The following is a 15,014-nucleotide window of genomic DNA, read 5'->3' on the forward strand; positions in this document are numbered from 1 at the left end:
AGGAATACAACATAACATTATTTAAATTAAACTAATAAAACGCATTTAATTATAACATTATAATTAAATATTATAAATATTTATAATGAATCTAATTTTATTAAGTAAATATACCATAATTTTCGCAACCTCGGATGTCATCGAGTTCCATCTTTTTCACATGCGTAATGTCAAAAAGTCAAGGCGTCCAACTTTTGACCAGACGAGGCTTCCTACAATATAGTAGTAAAAATATTATTTAATAGTAAAAAGTCATTAATACTTGATAGAATTAATAAATCCATAGTACCGCGGCCTCAGCTACACAAGAAAAACTTCTCGACCCTGCCGTGTGCGTAAATTTTTGTTTTTGCCTGCTGCTTGTTCCAACTCGCTCACGGTCCTACATAATGAAATTATTATTATGTATATAGTAAATACTATAAACCAAAAAATTTATAAGAGTTTGCAAGTACATAATACCTCTCCTTTCTTCGAATTCCAAAATCGAACCGCATTTTCCCATTGGTACCTCAGCATTCCCGGTGGGACATTTTGCAACTTTTCTTCGAGGCTTATGGGTTTTTTAAAATATTCTTTTTTCAAACTACTTTTATGGTCTCTCCATTTTTTACCCAATGCCTTCTTGATATAGGTATCAGAGACCTCGAAAGCAAACCTCTCCTAAAAAACACAAGTTTAGGAATTAAATATAAATGAAACTAAACCAAAGTATTATAAATTACATTAACGTTTTGTTACCTTAATATTAGAGAGAGCTTGATTTTTATTGCTGTCAGGCATGTTATGCCATGATTCGTAGTTGATGGGCAACATATTGGCATTTCGTGCTATAATGCCCAAATAGCCTGCTAAAGTCGAGCTTCTTGTCCAACAGGCTGACCATGGCTGTTTCTAGTTACTTTGACACGCTCGACAGAATTTAAGTTATTTAAATCTGTTAGGAGCGTACTCCTCGACCTCTGCGTGTCCCACCATTTTCAGCTGAAAAATAATATATTATTACTATATTGAAATTTAAAAATAAATCAGTAATAAAATTTAATACAATTTGTAAAAAAAACTTAACATTACTTTGAAATTCCACAGACTTGTCAAAGTTCTCCGGCACGCTTGAAGATCCAACAACTGTCTGCTGTTCAGTACTTACTTCTTCCGAATTTGTAGTATTCTGTACAATACTAAGATCTCTTAAGTACTTACTTTTTCCTGCAACACATAAAATAGTTAAAATTTTAGTAAGAAATAACAACAATAGTAAATATAAAATAGTTAAATTATATAACATGACCAATGTTAAAATTATAACATTACATATAAATAAAAAATCATAAAATCTTACTACATCATAAATCGTAAATATCTTCGTCCACATCCTGACGAACCCATTGAAATTGTGTACTAGTACTAGGGATATTTTCATTTAAGTTTTGTTCTGGAAAAGGCAAAGTTTCTGATCTTTCAACGATGTCATCTCTACTTCCATTCCCCATGTCAAACAAGTCTCTAGGGGTGTTTCGGAGTACAACGTACCAACCCTCATCAATTGGATCTTTCGAGTAAAAAACTTGTTTAACTTGAGAAGAAAATACATACGGCTAGTCTATCAAATGTTCTCTTGTGTGAATTAATCGAGAGAAATTCACCATTGTAAAACCAAATGATCATTTTTAATTCATGAGCAAGATATTAGCATCAGCCCAATCACATCGAAATAAGACAACTTTCCATTTTCCATAGTAATCCAACTCAATAATGTCGGTTAGAAGTCCGTAATACTCCATATTTCCCTCGACAGGATTACTGTCCCTAGCACTAGCGTAACTTGTAATTAAAGAATTAACAACTACTCCACAATTTTGAGTTCTCCTCAATCTCTCGCGATATTTGGTACGAAATCTGAATCCATTTATGATGAAGCCACTATATCTTTTTACTACTCGATTCGGACCTTGGGAAAGCCACTTAACTTCGTCATTAATGACATTCCCACTCCAAACCTATTGAATCAAAAGTAAATTGAGTAATTGTAAATGTTATGAGAAAACATTATTATTTGTCTATAAAATGTTGAATTGCATACCGTTTGGCTTAACCATTCATGAAAAGATTCTGCGAAAAACCTATTAATCTCACGATGTTGTAATCTTCGTGAGCGTGAACGAAATCTTAAGACTTGTTTGTACTCACTATGTTAAAAACATGTTTAATTCGTTAAAAAATAAACAAATCAAAAAAAGATGAATATTTATCATATTCTAGAACTTACTTGCGTAATTGTTCAAGTGCATCGTGCTTGATTTCAGATCCAATGGTCTGCTCAGGAGCTTTTTTCAACTCTTCAGTACCGTCAAATAAAGCCCTCTGAAATCTATAGCTATGATTTTCATCTAACCACCGACGATGCCCCATATAGCAAAACTTCTTCCCATTATATAACCACTGTGAACACGTTTGAGCAGCACAACAAGGACAAACATAACGTCCTCTGGTACTCCAACCAGATAAATTCACATATGCCGGGAAATCATTAATTGTCCACAGCAAAGCAGCATGTAGGTAAAAGTTCTCCTTTTTCAATACATCATACGTCTCAACACCCGCCCATAATTGTTTTAACTCTTCAATAAGTGGCTACAGATATATGTCAATATCATTTCCAGGGCCTTTCTCTCCGGGGATAATCATAGATAATATCAAACAAGATTGCTTCATGCAGAGCCATGGAGGCAAATTATAAGGAACAAGGACCACAGGCTAAGTACTGTACAAGGTGCTCATGATTTTAAAAGGATTAAATCCGTCCGATGCTAACCCGAGCCTTACACTCCGAGGATCACTTGCAAAGCTTGGAAATTTATTGTCAAATGATTTCCATGCTAAAGAATCTGTAGGATGCCTTAATAATCCATCATCTGTTCGTTGATCATGATGCCACATCATAAACTCTGCTGTCTTTGACGACATGAATAGCCTTTGAAGCCTTGGGATTAGCGGGAAATATCGCAAAATCTTGTTCAGCTTCCTTATTGACTGTGGCCCATATTCATCCTCATTAACATCTTCTGCATCTCTATTCATCCAACGAGATTTACCGCAAACATGACAAGACTGTTATCACCCCAATACAACATGCCATCATTTGGGCAACTATGAATTTTGTTATACCCAAGGCCCAAATCTTTTATCACTTTCTTCATGTCTTTACATGATTGAGGGATTTTTGCAAACGGGAACATTTCTCTCAAAAGCTCTAACAGCATTGTCAAAGAGTTTTCGATCTACCCTCCCAAACATTTTAAGTGGAAAAGGCGAATACAGAATGACATTTTCAAAAATTTTGATCCCTCATAAAGTTCTTCATTCATTTCACCAAGTAACGTGTAGAATTTCGCCGCTTCTTCATTCGGTTGTTCATCCGGTACACTACTTCTTGTTTCTATAAAAGTATTCCCACCGATATTATAATCATCGGATGCAACATAGTTTGGTGGAAATGATAACCTTCACTCCGCATATTAAATGCATCCCGCATCATACCTTCCATGTCATCTTCTCTAACATACTGACTATAACCACTATAAGGATAACCCGGATTAATCGTCGAAGAGGCTCCACTAGGTGTACACTCTCCATGGAAAATCCATTTTTATACCCCCGAATGAAGCCATCAACAATTAGATGTTCGTAGACAACTTCACGATAATGCCAATAGATATTGCCACACTTCTTACACGGGCAAAGAATCATATTCTCTTGGCTTGAATTGTGAAATGCAAAATCTAAAAAAGATTGCACTCCATTTTGATACTCGTTGCTTGCCCTTGAGAAATTCATCCAAGTCCTATCCATTTCGTAGTTGTTGAAGTCTAAAGTTGGCAATAAGTTACACGGGTAAGTTGTTTATTATGTAAGTCTTGATATGATATATTTTTATGTTTTATGTAAGCTATGTAGATTATGTAAGTTATGAAATTTGAACTTTAAACTATATGCTTTTAAGGAAATTATTAGATTAAACTATATGTATTAGTTAAGTTATGTAAGTTGTTATGTACGTTATGTGAGTTATGTAAATTATGTAAGTTTTGTGAGTTATGTAAGTTGTTATGTAAATTATGTAACTTTAAACTATATGATATATGCTTTTTCCAAGTCTTTTGAATTTTTAAGATTCATCATGCGTGGCGTTGTTACACCTAGGAGGATCCATTATATCTTATATTTCGATATAAGGCAACCCGTCAGTTTCCAACCTATATACTTTGAATCTTTAAAATATTTAAAATAAGGTTGGAGAGAAGGTCACTATTGTTGTAATTTTAATGGACAAGCAAGCTACATGGTAATAAATATTCAATAGTAAATGAGCTCGATAGAACTTTTTCAAGTCTTTTGAATTTTTAAGATTCATCATACGTGGCATTGTTACACCTAGGAGGATCCATTATATCTTACACTCGATATAAGGCAACCCGTCAAAGTTTCCAACCTATATACTTTGAATCTTTAAAATATTTAAAATAAGGTTGGAGAGAAGGTCAGCTATTGTTGTAATTTTAATGGACAAGCAAGCTACATGGTAATAAAATTAATTCATACTTATTCATACTTAAGTTGAATCAAATAATAATTAAGTTGAACCAAATATAAAAACTTATTCATACTTATTCATACTTCAAATAATAATTAAGCTACAAGAATCAGGTCTGGTTCAAGTTTATTTAAAGGGCTGTAATTCATACATTTAAAGGGCTGCAATTCATACATTTGATTAATGTTATGAAATAAAGGGTGTGCTTGTTTTTCTATCCCATAAAGGATATCCCACATGCGCATATTACTGTAAGTTGAACTATACCTCATGGTTAAGTAAGCAAAATTGTACATACACAGACAAGCATATCTAAATAACCAAATTTCACTTGCAACATAACCAATTCATACATTGCTCACTTGACTAACATTAATCATTTTTCATGTCATTTAGCCAAATCAAAACATGTCAATTTCATATGCTATAAATCATGCTGAAATTTCATATACACAAGTAAATCAATTTATATATATTCGGTCATTTAATATGACTTCAATATAACAGTTAAAACATATTCATTCTTGCCATCGTAAACCAAACATAAATAGTCAAATATCATAGCCGAACATACAATATATATATATATATATATATATATATATATATATAACAATTTGACCTTTACATCCCAAATCACCAAAATTCATGACATAAGTACATATGTATTCATTTATCTATCATCAACCAAATTAACAGCTCATCACTGCCATTTTCCAAACTAATAAATAAACAAATTACAGTCAAAATGTAATTCAACAATAAACCATACCCAAAACACATCCAACAACCATACTTAATTCACTTGAGCCGAATTATAACAACCACAAATGCAAATTTGTTAAGTAATTTAAAGTGAAAATGCATAGAAATAAGGAAAAAAATTTAGCAACGAAACATGTACCTAGAACAGATGTCAATGGCTGTGGTGTATTTAGTTGCACTAAATATTAATTCAGGTGCTCGATAGTACCTAGAACAGATGTAAGATTATAAGAGTAGCACCAAATATATTTCAGTTTAAGCAAATATAAAAACTTTATCTATAGCAGTACCAAATATTAATTCGAAGATTAAATGGCAGCTTCAGTTGAACCAATAGTTGCAGGAGGAGCAGGAAGCAGTAACTGAAATACGTACAACATTAATTCACTAATACAGACACATGGAACTATATCCTAAAAGTCAAAACACAAGGAATTAAAGTATATGTACCATATTTAGTATACAATATAATTTTACTTCATATATATTACTTCATATAATTATTATAGTAATAATTAAATTTATTAACAATCGTCATAGTACAAAAATAGGAAGAAAAATTAAGTTTTGGTTAAAAGCAATCAAAAAATATTTTTGTACAAAATTAATTCAAATACTATGATATATTAATTTGGTAATGTACTCGGTATCATGAAGTTTAGTACATTAGTTAATATTGTAAAATAGAACAGTTTCTAAGTAAATCTTGATGAATAACCCAAACAAGAAGGAATTATATAACCAACTGCGATTGTGCAAGAAGTAATGAGATAGGCATTTGATACTTGATAAGGATGCTAACAAACCGATACAAAATTATCAATCTGAATGGCTGATCATTTTTCAATTGCTCCTGGAATGCATTGATTTATCAAATTAGATTCAATACACGAACATAAATGTAAAAGTAATTAAGTAAAAACTTACTTGCGCCTCGTAAAGCAGATATGTAAGAATGACCTCGAAAAGTTTAAAAATTAAATGTCAGCAAAATCCAACTAATTTGTACCAAAATAGATCATCTTCAAACTACAACCACCTAAATTGAAAATTGATATAAGGCATAATGTGAGTAATCCAGTCAATGTTCAAGATCAAGTGATGGAGAATTGAAAGACAATGACATTTCCTTAGTAAAACTTCATGTCAGTTTTGTGATATAATTCAGTCAAAATAAACTTCTCAGCCCAAAAATATGCAGCAGTTGTTGCAAATGTTTTGCTGTAGTGTGCACTGATAATACATTGTTAGAATTAAGTGACCCAAATTCTTATTTAAATAAAATACGATGGAAAATAAAATAAAAGTAAAATCCATATAGAACTAGACTTCTTTTATTTTATTTTAGAATAAGGTTTTTAAACCTTATTAAACTCCATCTATTTTATATTGATTAGGATAAGGTGTTTCAATCCTACTAGAATATGGCTTTGCAAGCCTATAAATAGACATAGTCTATTCCTCTTGTATTTGAGTAAAAAATTTTTCGACATAGTGAATTTTCTTCTCCTCTGCCCGTGGTTTTTTTCCCGAAAGGGTTTCCACGTAAAATTTATGTGTTCTTTATTTTTATTTTTATTTATTTTATTCTATTTTATTTTTCACAAATTGGTATCAGAGCTTCCGGGTTATTCATCTCGATCACGGTAATGGCGTCTTTGAAGTATGAAATTCCGCTGTTGGATCGCAACACCAGATTTGCGTTGTGGCAAATTAAGATGCAAGCAGTTCTTGCACAGATGGATCTAGAGGATGCCCTGCTAGGGATAGATAAGATGCCTTCGACATTAACAGATGAAGAGAAGAAGCGTAAGGATCGAAAGGCATTAACACAATTACATCTGCATTTGTCCAACGAAATTTTGCAGGATGTGATGAAAGAGAAAACTGCTGCTGCATTATGGAAGAGGCTAGAACAAATATGTATGTCGAAAACTCTAACAAGCAAGTTGCATATGAAGCAGCGTCTTTATGCTCATCGTTTGGAGGAAGGTGCGTCTGTACACGAACACTTAACAGTGTTTAAAGAAATTCTCTCAACCTTGGAGGCCATGGAGGTTCAGTATGATAAGGAAGATCTAGGGTTGATTCTACTTTGTTCGTTGCCCCCGTCTTATTCAACCTTTAGAGACACGATTTTATATAGCCGCGAGTCTCTCACAGTTGATGAGGTTTATGATTCTTTAACCTCGTATGATAAGATGAAGCATCTTGTGGTTAAACCCAACTCTCAGGGAGAGGGTCTCATTGTTCGTGGGAGACAAGACCGGAATGTTGATGATGATCGTGGTAGAACACAGGAACGGAATCCTCGTGGTAAATCTAAGGGTAGATCGAAATCTTCAAACAGAGGTAAAACTTGCAACTTCGCAAGAAGAAAGGGCACATTAAATCTGAGTGCTATAAGCTACAAAATAAGATTAAAAGGAGGCTGCGAATCAAAAGGAAAACAAAATTAAAATTCGGTGAAGGCGATGTTGTAGAAGACTACAGTGATGGTGAACTTCTAGTTGCTTCATCAATGATTCTAAAGTAAGCGGGAGTGGATACTTGATTCAGCTGCACCTTCCACATGAGTCCCAATCCGGATTGGTTTACAACTTATGAAACGAAGATTCAAGGTGTTGTTTTGATGGGAAATAATGCTTCATGTAAAATCGCAGTGTTGGAACAATTAAAGTTAAGATGTTTGATGGAGTTGTCGAACACTTAGTGACGTGCGGCATGTTCCGAATTGAAAAGAAATTTAATTTCGTTGAGTACTCTTGATTCAAAAGGGCAGATACACAGTGAAAGTGGGGTTTTAAAGATTTCAAAGGGTCCCTTGTTGTGATGAAAGGGCAAAGAAAGATTGCCAAGTTATATATTTTCTGAGGTTCTATCATATCTTGGTGATGCAATTGTCGCTTCCTCTTCCTTGTCGATGATGATATTACTAAACTTTGGCATATGCGCCTAGGGCATATGAGTGAGAATGGCATGGCGTAATTAAGCAAAAGAGGACTTCTTAATGGGCAAGGAATTTGCAAACTGAATTTCTGTGAGCACTTTGTGTTTTGGGAAGCAAAGAGAGTTCGATTCACTAGAAGAATCCATAACACGAAGGAAACGTTGGAGTATATCCATTCGATCGTGGGGCCGCCCAGAGTGCCTTCGAGAGGTGGAGCTAATTATATGCTAACCTTTATTGATGATTTTTCCGAAAAGTTTGGGCGTTCTTCCCAAGCGTAAAAGCGATGTGTTTTCCATATTTAAGTCTTGGAAAATTATGATTGAAAAACAGACGGAAAAGCAGATAAAATACCTCCTGCATGCACAATGGCTTAGAGTTCGCTCGATAAGTTTAATAGATTGTGCAAGTCGAGGGATCATGAGACACTTGACGATTCGTCATACTCCACAAAGAAAGCGGTGTTGCGAAGCGAATGAATGAACGATCATGGAGAAGGTTCGATGTATGTTGTCAAATGCCAACTTACCGAAGTCATTTTGGGCGTAGCGACCTCTCATCGCATGTTTTTGATCAACCGATCTCCATCCGCTGCCATTGAGAAAAAGACTCCACAAGAGGTATGGTCCGTAATCCCGCTAATTATTCGATTTAAAGATTTTTGGGTGTCCTGCGATGCTCATGTTGATAATGGAAAATTGGAACCGAGATCCATTAAATGCGTTTTCTTGGTTATAAAGTGGTGTAAAGGCTATAAGTTATGGTGTCCTGAAAATAGAAAAGTTGTGATTAGCAGAGATGTTGTTTTTGATGAAAGCGCTATGCTACCTAACTTATCTCTTAAAGACTCTTCCAATAAAGAAAACCAAAAGCAAGTGGAGCATCGATTAATACGAATCAACTCCTCAAGCCAAGACAAAATTGAGAATAGAGTTGCTTCTTCACCGCAATACTCTATCGCCAAAAACAGGACAAGAAGAGAAATTAAACCTCCAAAGAAGTATGCCGAGGTTGATCTAGTTGCTTATGCTTTAAATGTGGCTGAAGATATAGATGCGAATCAAGAGCCATTTAATTATTCTGAGGCGATTAGCTGTGAAGACTCAGAAAAGTGGATGTTTGCTATGCAAGAGGAGATGGAATCACTCCACAAAAACAGTAACATGGGATCTTGTAAAACTTCCTAAAGGTAAAAAGGCTGTTCGTTGTAAATGGGTGTTTAAAAAGAAAGAAGGGACTCCAGGAGTTGAAGAACCCAGATATAAAGCAAGGCTTGTTGCAAAGGGTTACAGTCAAATTCCAGGAGTGGACTTCAGATGTGTTCTCTCCGGTTGTTAAGCATAGTTCGATTCGAGCTTTGCTTGGTATTGTTGCCATGCATGATTTGGAGCTTGAGCAGTTAGATGTAAAAACTGCATTTTTGCATGGAGAACTTGAGGAAGATATTTACATGCAACAACCAGAGGGTTTTATAATCTCGAAAAAGAGGACTATGTTTGCTTGCTGAAAAAGTCCCTTTCTGATTTGAAACAGATCACCAAGACAAGTGGTACAAGAGGTTTGATTCCTTTATGACTTCTCATGATTTCAAAAGAAGTAGTTTTGACAGTTGTGTCTACTTTAAGAAAAACAGTGATGGTTATTTTGTGTATCTACTTCTTTATGTTGATGACATGTTGATAGCAAGAAAAGATAAAGAGAGATAAGAAAGGTTAAAGCCCAACTAAGTGAAGAATTTGAGATGAAAGATTTAGGACCAGCAAAGAAGATACTTGGTATGGAGATTCTCGAGATAGAAAAGCAAGTAAATTGTACCTAAGTCGAAAGGGTACATTGAGAAAGTTCTTTTTGTGTTCAATATGCAGAGTGCTAAGCTGTTAGTACTCCTTTAGCGACCATTTCAGACTTTCATCGGCCTTATCTCCTCAATCGATAATGAGATTGAGTACATGTCACATGTTCCATACTCTAGTGCAGAGGATCTCTCATGTATGCTATGGTTTGTTCACGCCCGATTTATCATATGCACGATCGGCAGCTTAGCGCGATACATGGCGAATCGGTAAAGAACACCGGAAAGCGATTCGATGGATTTTAAGATACTTACGAGGCACTACTAATGTTTGCTTACAGTTTGGAAGAACTAAAGATGGAGTTATAGGGTATGTTGATGCTGATTTTGCTGGAGACCTTGATAGAAGAAGATCTCTCACAAAGTTACGTCTTTACAATCGGAGGTTGTGCAATTAGTTGAAAGCCACTTTGCAAGCTACATCGCTTTGTCTACCAATGAAGTTTGAGTACATGGCGATTCTTGAGGCTTGTAAAGAAGCTATTTGGTTGAAGGGACTATTTAGTAAACTCAATGAAGACCTTCAAATCAGCACAAGATTTTGTGACAATCAGAGTGCCATCTTTCTTACAAAAGATCAAATGTTTCATGAGAGAACAAAACACATTGATATTCGGTATCATTTTGTTCGTGATATTATTGCTCGTGGTGATATTGTTGTGAGCAAAATTAGCACTCATGAAAATCCTGCAGATATGATGACTAAGTCACTTCCTATAACCAAGTTTGAGCATTGCTTAGACTTGGTTGGTGTTCATTGTTGAAGTTAAACCCTTAAGGGGTTTTTGGAAGAGGTGAAGAACTTGTTTATTGAAAGTTCGCGATGAAGAACTTGTTCATTGAGAATTTGTGTCAAGGTGGAGATTGTTAGAATTAAGTGACCCAAATTCTTATTTAAATAAAATACGATGGAAAATAAAATAAAAGTAAAATCCATATAGAACTAGACTTCTTTTATTTTATTTTAGAATAAGGTTTTAAACCTTATTAAACTCCATCTATTTTATATTGATTAGGATAAGGTGTTTCAATCCTACTAGAATATGGCTTTGCAAGCCTATAAATAGACATAGTCTATTCCTCTTGTATTTGAGTAAAAATTTTTTCGACATAGTGAATTTTCTTCTCCTCGCCCGTGGTTTTTTTCCGAAAGGGTTTCACGTAAAATTTATGTGTTCTTTATTTTTATTTATTTTATTCTATTTTATTTTTCACATACATCAAAGCATAAATTTATAAAATTAATTTAAAATATTTTGATTTCAAGTAACTTCATTCCCTTGCTCGATTATAAAAAGCAAAACTTAAAATAAATATTTTTTTTTGAGATATTACCAGTACAATCCCGTTTGGAACTAAATAGCACATTCAAATAATTATAATCAAAATATAAATCATTACAAAATACAATTAAATTGATAATCAAAACATATTCAAACCTAAATCCTAAAATCTAAACCATCGTCAACAAAATAAACAATTTTTTCCCATTTGAAGGAGAAATAAATACCATTAATTGTCTATGTTGTGAAAATCGGACCTAACCAGCTGATCAATAAATTGGGTCAGAAATAGTATAGTATACCGATCCAAAGTAAGGGAAAGAACCCATATGAATTGGGATAAAATTTGATTGGTTGATGATTGAACCAGATTTTATAAATTTTTAAAATTTATAGAATTATAACAAATTATTTAATTGAAAATAAATTGACAGTTCGATCGATCGAACTAAGAATAGATGACTGTGACCATTTTGACCACCAATTTGAGTACAAAAACATTTTTTATTGTTCAAAATTCAATTTTATCGTTAAACTAAAATTATAAAGCAAGATTTTTGGAATTGAATAAGAGGGAAAGTTATAAAACAAGTACTGAAAGTTACCGATTGGTTGTGGCAGAGAAGAGCGAAAGTGACGGTCGCAGTAGAGGAGACGGCGATGCAGCAGGTCGTCCACTTGGAGTCTTCAACGGCAGTCGGAGTCTTCAACGGCAGAAGGATATTTCGATTTTGATTTGGGGAAATATTTAGGGATTAGGGGAAAAGTTAGGGATTTGGGGAAATTTGGGTGGGGGAAAACTAAGTTATTTCGAGTTTAGGGTTATGGATATACTAGATAGAAAAAAACGACGACGTTTTCGTAAAACTGAATCAATTTGCGGCGTTTCTAATAAAACGCCACTAAAAACAAATAACAAAACGCAGACGTTTTGTAAACATTTAACTCATATTTGTGGCGCTTCCGGATAAAACGCCGGTAATATATAGCTTATTGCGGCGTTTGGAACCAAGCGCCATTAATAACATTGCCAAAACGGTGTCGTTTACTGAAACTTGAATACAATTTTGCGGCGTTTTATATAAAGCGCCACTAAAAACAAAGAATAAAACGGCGCCGTTTAGAAAACAGATAACACAAATTTACGGCGTTTTTGTCAAAGCGCCACCAATAACAAGGATAAACGGTGTCGTTTCTTCAACTCGTAATACATTTTTGTGGCGTTTGTAAAAAGCGCCACTAAAAACAAAACATAGAACGGTGCCGTTTTGCTGCTAATGTATGACCTATTGCGGCATTTTGGAAAAACGCCACTAAAAACAAGGATAATACGGCGTCGTTTTTTGGACTCGTGATACACATTTGTGGCGTTTTGAATAAAAACGCCGCTAAAGGCTAACATTTTGCGGCATTTTGTAGAAAACGCCACTAATTACACAGCATTAAACGGTAGCGTTCTAATATCTTTTTAATGCATATTAGTGGCGTTTTTATCTATTGTTTAACTTAATTAAAATTTGATTCACGTTATACCCTAATCTAGATAGCCAAATTTTAATGCCCAAAGCTAACAACTAAAATGATAGAAGAATATGATTGTTAAGACACTTGTTATTCGATAACTCAAATAAAATGTTTTCAAAGAACTAAATTAGAATATTGCTAACCATAATTTAAGAGAGATAATTATGAATTCCAAAATAATTTTTTTCATAAATCTAAAAGTAAACATGAAATATATGTTGAATTGAAAAGGAGATCAATTAACATTTTGATATATTAGTCATCCATTTGTGAAATGCATCATTTTGCCATTTCACTTTTTTTCCTCTTTTATTGTTTGTGAAATTTGTTTTAAGGGTTTACAAATTTAGGGTTTACAAATTTAGGGTTTATAATTTTACGTATAAAGGTTTAAGGATTTAGTTTTTAGAGTTTGGATCAATTTTAGGGTTTAAAAGGTTTATAGGTCATGGGTTATGATTTAGGGGGTTAGGGTTTATATTTTAGGGTTTAAGGTAGTTTAAGGTTTTAGGATATTGCTTTAGAGTTTAGGGTTTAAAAGGTTTATAGTTTAGATCATGGGTTATGATTTAGGGGTTAGGCGGTCATGGGTTTATGATTTAAGGGCTAGGCTTCATATTTTAGGGTTTAAAGTAGTTTAAGGTTTTGGGATTAGCATTTAGGGGCAAAAATTTAGTTGTAAGTGAAAATGCAATCTGATGATCATTTTCATATTGGAACAGTATAAGTCCCCATAATTTTCCATTTATAATTTATTTTTAGGGTTTAGAGTTTTAATGTTTATGTAGGGTTTAATTAGACCCTTATAAGGATTTAGTCTGTATATGGTAGGGTTTAAATGAAAAAAATTATTTTAGGGGCGAAATCCTTTCAACCCCGTAGTTATGTCCCTAATTTAATATGATTCAATTGATATTGTAAAAACTCAATTCAAGTTGAATTTGTAATTTGAGACGTAAAGTTTTAATATTTAAGTTAGATTAAATTTTATAAGATTCAAAATAAAAATCAATGCATTAAAAAGTAGTTGATTAAGTTTGATTTTGGGGAGGGGGAACTAATTTTGGAAAAATACTAAGGCATTTCGGGGATAACAAAATAGAGTAGTTAAAATAATAAATATTAGCGGCACTTTTACAAAACCGCCACTATAGCTCAACCTTTTGTGGCGTTTGGAACAAAAGTGCCACTATATCTCAATTTTTTGCAGCATTTTGAAAAAAACGCCACTATTTCTCAGTTTTTAGTGGCGTTTTGGATAAAAACGCCACTATTGCTCAGTTTTTAGCGCGTTTTGTTTCAAACGCTAATGTATAATTTTTACGGCGTTTTTCATTAAAACGCCACTAAAAACGCCGCTAAATGTCTGTTTTCTTGTAGTGCTTCTACATTTTAGATTTTTATTATACACATCAATTTCACATTATTATTAACAAAATTAAACACTTAATTACAATATTACTTTATAACCTAAGCTTAATAACTTAAGAAAAGGACGAGTATCCATTATATTTAATGGATGCTTTACAACACAAAATCAAGCCTCCACAAGTTTTATTCCACCATAAATCAAGCTTAAACATTCGCTAACCACCATTTCCTCATTTTTCATAAACCAAAAATATAACCAATAATTAATATAAACTTTTTCTAAGCTTTTTCACATCATTTCTCAACAAATATCAATTAATGGAGGTGTAGGAAACCATTTTTTACCATTATTAAAGCTTTCTTACTCTAGCTTCATCTTCTCTCACAAAAGCTCCATAAACTCTAAGCTGAAATTGGTAAAATTGATGATGATGATGATGAGTAGTTTAGGAAGTAGTTTTCGTAGAGGTTTTATCAAAATCTTAATGTGGATAATGGAAATTTTGAGATTAATTAATGACATAAGCAAGTAAATGGAAGAAGTAAGTGGAAGCTTCCATGTTTTTTACTGCTATCGTTAGAAAAGAAGAGAATGAGTTGATGGGTTTCTTTTCCATCTTTAAAATACCAACAATGGGCTTTGGGTGCATGTTTCCATTAATTCAATATACCAAA

The sequence above is a fragment of the Gossypium arboreum genome, chromosome 13 (assembly GCF_025698485.1).
Source record: "Gossypium arboreum isolate Shixiya-1 chromosome 13, ASM2569848v2, whole genome shotgun sequence".
NCBI classification, from domain to species: Eukaryota; Viridiplantae; Streptophyta; class Magnoliopsida; order Malvales; family Malvaceae; genus Gossypium; species Gossypium arboreum.